Below are 6,538 nucleotides of genomic sequence, written 5' to 3' on the forward strand. Positions count from 1 at the left end.
CATTCTTTTTAGGTGACAAATCTGAGGAACTGTCCCCGATTGAGGTGTCTTGGGAACAAATTGATAAATTGAACAGTAGAAAGTCACCAGGGCCAGCTGGTATTCCCCAAGAGTTCTGAAGGAACTCAAATATGACATTGATGAACTACTAACTAGTATGTAACCTGTTGCTTAAATCAGCCTCTGTACCAGATGACTTGAGGCTAGCTAATGTGACACAGATTTTTTAAAAATGCTTCCGCGATGATCCTGGCAACTTCAGGTCAGTAAATATAACTTCAGAATCAGGCAAATTGTCTGAAATTACAGAAAAGAATGGAATTATCAAACACAATATATTGGGGCTTTTGTAAAGAGAAATCATGCCTCACCAATCTGTTAGAATTCTTTGAGGGTAGGAACAAGCATGTGGACAAGGGAGATCCAATCAAATAGCCTACTTCGACTTTCAGAAAGCCTTTGACAAGGTCCCTCACCAAAGGTCCTTAAGCACGCTAAGTAGTCATGGGAGAAGAGGGTAGGTTTAAAAAAGAACTAGATAAGTTCAGGGAGGATAGCTCCATCTATGTCTACTAGCCAAGATGATCAGGGATGCAGCCCTATGCTGTGTGTCCCTAAACCTCTGCCAGAAGCTGAGCCTGGATGACAGGGGATGGATCAGTCGATAAATGTCCTGTTCTGTTTATTCCCTCTGAAGCATCTGGCATTTGTCACTGTCAGAAGACAGGATAGTGGGGTAGATAGACCATCGGTCTGACCCAGTGTGGCCATTCTTATGTTCTTAATTAAGATATGCTCTAGTCACTGAACACACACAGTAAGATAGTCCCTTCTATAAATAACTTAGTATAAATAGACAAAAATATATAAAGATAATCTCATCCCCAATTTTAGCGACGGTAAAGTGAGGCAGACAGACTAAATTGCTTGCCCCTCCCTCCCCCTCAAAAACAAAAAACAGAACCCTGGCAAAACCAGGGAACTGAACCTAGATAATTTACATCTCTGCCCAGTGTCTAAATTAGAAGGCCAACCTACCTCATCTTTTCACAATTCCACATTAAGGTTGGGGAGATTCTAAAGGACCTGTTTCACATAGGAAAGAAATGTAGACATTTCTATTAACATCACCGAGACCTGTGATATGGATGTGACTGAAACCACTAATAAAATTTGAAACACTTGTAGCTTTGGAAAGAAGAAATATTTTAGAGTGACTGTAATGCTGGTTTGAGAGTTTGGATTGATAGGACTGGAACAGGTAAAAACACAAGAAATGATAGAGAGTACTCTTGGTTTACCTAGTCAAAGTGCCTCAGATCCTGATGTGGGAGGACCAGGTACAGCAGTGACTGAAAATCACCTCCAAGCCATTCAATCAATTTGTGATTTCTGAAGGGAGTACTAACAAGGCTATGACAATTATGTGATCTTTTATTTTGAAAATCTGCCTTTGGGAACTAGATCAACCTTCAACATGGTTCATATCGACTCCAGAACATCCTTCATGAAGAACAAAGCGGCCTGATGCTTACTCTGATGTGTAGAGCTATGCTTAATACTTAGCTTATAGCCGGATGAACAGCTCCCTTTTGCACACTGCACGAAGCACTGCAGCATCAGGGCCTTAATGTACTCTAGTGTGAATTCAGTCATTAGAATTTCACTGTTCATTATGAAATTAAGCCATCAATTTATGCAAGAAACAGGGTTTTAAGAAGTGCTTTTCTATTCATGGTGAAGCAAGTATAGATAAAAACCTGTCCTAGCCTGCATCCAGCTCCCAAAAAACCCTTGCTATTTTGTGTCAGTAAATCTTCAGTCTACCTTTGACATTTCACCCTGAAAGATTTGAAAGTGAGGGATTTTTTTTTTGCCTGTCTAGGACTGCACCATATTACAGCATTCATAAGAGAGGTGATTGTATCATGACAAATTCTTTCACAATTATGAGTAGTATCTAGGCACTGGAAAATTCCTCTATGGACTTGTTCTGGAAAATGTCAAAAGAATTTCTTCCAGTTTTGATCACCCCTTTAACTCTTAAAAAGTCCAATTTTTTTGTCAAGGTTCTTGAAGAGAGAGGTAGCAATTTCTCAAGGAATACAATATTAGTTCACAACCTATCAGTCATTCTTATGAGACAAGCCTTGAGAGTCTGATGGCTGAGGTCTATTAACTGCTCACAAGATTGATAACAGGGGAAGCTGTAAAGGAAACTGTAGATTTCCAATCAGTTTAATCTTTGAAACTTAGAGTAACATCCTTGTAGAAACAGATGCCTGATCTGAATGAGCAGCTGTTCCATTATAAGATGTATTTTTCATTAATGATTCATTAACCAGGGAGGAGATCTATGCATCTACACAATCCAATGAGCTGCAGTCCTTGTCTTTCAATATATATGTACACTCGCTCCTGGAATTACTCTTCTGATTAGTCATGAAACTGCAACATGAAATAGTGGAATATGTACGTACAGCATATAGACACATAATGGGTGCAATAAATCTAGGATTTTTAAGTAAAACTAACTAGGTTCCCTCAATATGGAAAACGTGCATTCCAATCGGTTGGTAAAGATGTCCCCTAAAAGGGCCTGTTGTCTTCCAGGGCAAGCTGATCCCAAATTCTGTGGCAATGTATTCTGGTTCCTGAAGCTCTCAGGTATGGCAGAATGAAAATTCAGTGGCCATTTTTTAAAGGAAAATTTCATTTCATTAAATATTAAAGTACAACCAGTAGAGTGGCCCCTTTATTTCTTTTGATACTATTTTACACTGAACCCATGTACTTGGTTGCATGGCTACACTGCAGAAGAGGCAGGGTTGAACTGGGGGCAGTGCAGGTGGGTATGGGACAGTTTGCTTTCAGCTTCCAGAAAGGTGAACCTGCAGGTGGCCAGCACTCTTATTTTTAAGCTAAATTCACAGAAGACTCAAGAGCAGGAGATATCTCTCCAGGGCTTTCACAAGATCACTGTTAAAGGCAATGAATTCAACTCTGGGCATCTAACCAATAGAAAGATGTAGACAAAATGGAGAGAGATCACTTGCTATTGTTTTCTGATTATGGGGCTGGAGGATGTGACAGCTGAGAAAAAATTATGAACTAAGGGTGAAATCCTGGTCCCACTGAAGTTTATGGCAAAACTTCCGTTGACTTCAGCACAGAGAGAGAGGAATTGTTTTGGAAAGCAAAAGGAGATAAAACTAGGAATAATAGTTTTAAGCTAATGAAAAGAAAAATTTAGGATAACACACACTCTGTGAGACTGCCTTCCAGTATTAAAAACTAGATTTGAATAAGACAACTTTCTTTGTATGAAGGAAGAGTGAAACATTGCTCACTGACAACATTCAGTTCTGAAAATATTAGAGGGAAAAAGGGTCTTGTGGCTAATACAGGAGTTCTGGGTTCAGCTCCCATTTTTAAAACTCGGGATATTATGTCACCACAGAACTGTTGTGAGCATAAACACATGGGAAATCATCAGGTACTATGGTGATAGAGGCCATGCTAATTAGGTAAAGCTGCTTACCTGTGAAATACAGAGACCTTGTCTACACACACAAGTTGCACCAGTTTAACTTAGATCTGTTTTAAATCTGGTCTACACTACAGAGTTAGGTCGATACAAGGCAACTTACTTCGACCTAACTATGGAGGTGTCTACACTTACATTTCTCTTCCACCGATGTAACTGCCCTGCTATGCCGACTTATCTCCACCTCCATCAGCAGCGTAGAGTCAAGGTTGATGTAATGAGGTCGACAGCATCACTGTAGACACTGCGTTGCTTATGTTGACTGTTACTGGATTTCATGAACCATCCCACAAAGCTCCACACTGACAGTAAAATCGATGCAAGTGCTCCTGGTAAGGATGCGCACCATCATCCCAAGGAGCAAAGTGTAGACCAGGGGTAGGCAACCTATAGCAAGCAATTTTCAGTGGCACTCACACTGCCCAGGTCCTGGCCACTGGTCCGGGGGCTCTGCATTTTAATTTAATTTTAAATGAAGCTTCTTAAACATTTTAAAAACCTTATTTACTTTACATACAACAATAGTTTAGTTATATATTAAAGACTTATAGAAAGAGACCTTCTAAAAAAACGTTAAAAAGTATTACTGGCATGTGAAACCTTAAATTAGAATGAATAAATGAAGACTTGGCACACCACTTTTGAAAGGTTGCCGACCCCTCGTGTAGACACACACAAGTGGTATAATTACTGAGGCAGCTGTATGCCGACGTAAGTTAGGTTGACAATTTTGTAGTGTAGAGATGGCCTTAGTTAAACCACTGTAGACCCCTGGGTGGATATTTACTTTGGCTTTTTGCAGTTTTACTTAAACCTATTCCCAGCCAATTTAAGCTAAACTGAAATAAGTGTCCACACAGCCATTTGAACCTTTCAAAGAGACCTTAAGTTAAACTGGTATAATTTTCACATGTGGACAAAGCCGGGTGTTATATACTTCATAGGTATTTCTAAAACATGTTAGAGAATTTTTCAACAATTAAGTATAAAGATATCACCTGGAGTCAAGGATCAGTGCCCCACTGTGCTAGGTATTAGAGAGAGAGAGAGAGATCTGATCAATGCAGTTTTAATTTAAAGAACAGCTTCTGCTCCTCATTGCAACCAGTGAAGCTGAAGCTTTAAGCCTTTAAATCCAAACAACTTGATGCATCAGGAGAAATCCAAACTTAAATGTTTATAGGTATGTGTTTAATTATTTATAGGATAGTAGTGATAATCGAATGGTCATGCTCCTTCCCTCAACACTAATCTGTTCACTCCATAAAACAAAGGAGTCAAGCCTTCTTACACAAAGTGTCTCACTTTTACGTTTGACTTGCTAATTTAAAAACGTATAGCCTGTTTTAGTGAATTAGCTATATGCAAATTAACACATTCACAATCAGTTCACTTTTATACATCAGTATTAAGATTGAAAAATTGAATGTCTGGCAGGGAAATTCCTACCTAATTTTGGGAGTGGTGGGGAGGGTAAAATGAAATTTGAGCTGCTACAAACAGAGGTATGCTGCTGGGGTATGGAATCAGGATACTGTGGTTCTGATTTTTTTTTACTGACTTACTGTAGAAGTGTAGGCAAGTCAGTTAACATCTTTGAAAGAGGGATAATGCTATTTCCCTACCTCACAATGGCCTTACGAGAATACTACTTATCTATTAGTGCAGTGGTATTGTGGAGAAACATGAAAAATAGCTGATGATTAGCCCAGTGATTAAATCTATCCACCAGAGTGAAAATACGTGCCCTGCCCTACTCTGCAATTTAAAGGACTAAGTCAGTTGTGTATTGTCCACTGTGCAAACTACTACAGGACAGGCCTAACAAAGAAAATAACAGAACGCCACTAGCCCTCACCTTCAGCCCCCAACTAAAACCCCTCCAACGCATTATTAAGGATCTACAACCTATCCCGAAGGATGACCCAACACTCTCACAAATCTTGGGAGACAGGCCAGTCCTTGCCTGCAGACAGCCCCCCAACCTGAAGCAAATACTCACCAACAACCACATACCACACAACAGAACCACTAACCCAGGAACCTATCCTTGCAATAAAGCCCGTTGCCAACTGTGCCCACATATCTATTCAGGGGACACCATCACAGGGCCTAATAACATCAGCCACACTATCAGAGGCTGGTTCACCTGCACATCCACCAATGTGATATATGCCATCATGTGCCAGCAATGCCCCTCTGCCATGTACATTGGTCAAACTGGACAGTCTCTACGTAAAAGAATAAATGGACACAAATCAGATGTCAAGAATTGTAACATTCATAAACCAGTCGGAGAACACTTCAAATCTCTCTGGTCATGCAATTACACATGAAGGTCGCTATCTTAAAACAAAAAAACTTCAAATCCAGACTCCAGCGAGAAACTGCTGAATTGGAATTCATTTGCAAATTGGATACTATTCATTTAGGCTTAAATAGAGACTGGGAGTGGCTAAATCATTATGCAAGGTAGCCTATTTCCCCTTGTTCCCCCTCCCCCCGACGTTCTGGTTAAACTTGGATTTATGCTGGAAATGGCCCACCTTGATTATCATACACATTGTAAGGAGAGTGGTCAGTTTGGATGAGCTATTACCAGCAGGAGAGTCAGTTTGTGTGTGTGTGTGTGTGGGGCGGGGGGGGTTAGAAGACCTGGATTTGTGCTGGAAATGACCCACCTTGATTATCGTGCACATTGTGGGGAGAGTGGTCGCTTTGGATGGACTATTACCAGCAGGAGAGTGAGTTTGTGTGTGGTGGGGCGGAGGGTGAGAAAACCTGGATTTGTGCTGGAAATGGCCCAACTTGATTATCATACACATTGTAAGGAGAGTGATCACTTTAGATAAGCTATTACCAGCAGGAGAGTGGGGTGGGAGGAGGTATTGTTTCATGGTCTCTGTGTATATAATGTCTTCTGCAGTTTCCACAGTATGCATCCGATGAAGTGAGCTGTAGCTCACGAAAGCTTATGCTCAAATAAATTGG

This window comes from Caretta caretta, chromosome 11, assembly GCF_965140235.1.
Source record: "Caretta caretta isolate rCarCar2 chromosome 11, rCarCar1.hap1, whole genome shotgun sequence".
Classification (NCBI taxonomy): domain Eukaryota; kingdom Metazoa; phylum Chordata; order Testudines; family Cheloniidae; genus Caretta; species Caretta caretta.